Below are 220 nucleotides of genomic sequence, written 5' to 3' on the forward strand. Positions count from 1 at the left end.
TTATTGTACATGAAAGTGACGATGAAAATTTAGTTCATTATTCAATTGATGATTCCAATTCAAATGATGCTACCTCTGCCATTCATTTATTTATATATAATTTTATTACTGTTTCAGATAAAAAAATTATTGAAAAGACTTCTGTATAATCGCGGCGGACACCGGGGCGGCCGAGGAGGCTACCGCGGCAGACAGCGAGGCGGCCGAGGAGGCTACCGCG

The 220-nt window shown here is 41.4% G+C and overlaps 1 long non-coding RNA gene across 1 annotated transcript in view; it reads left to right on the forward strand.

Moving 5' to 3' along the window:
* Positions 1 to 202, forward strand: part of LOC108631145 (uncharacterized) — a 12,643-nt gene extending 12,441 nt beyond the window's left edge. The window contains exon 3 of the long non-coding RNA XR_001916916.2: positions 118 to 202. This is a non-coding gene — a long non-coding RNA (uncharacterized LOC108631145). The remainder of the gene's footprint in view (positions 1 to 117) is intronic.
* Positions 203 to 220: the final 18 nt, after the last annotated feature.

This window comes from Ceratina calcarata, unplaced genomic scaffold, assembly GCF_001652005.2.
Source record: "Ceratina calcarata isolate Rehan_Ccalc_2016 unplaced genomic scaffold, ASM165200v1 scaffold81.2, whole genome shotgun sequence".
Lineage (NCBI taxonomy): Eukaryota > Metazoa > Arthropoda > Insecta > Hymenoptera > Apidae > Ceratina > Ceratina calcarata.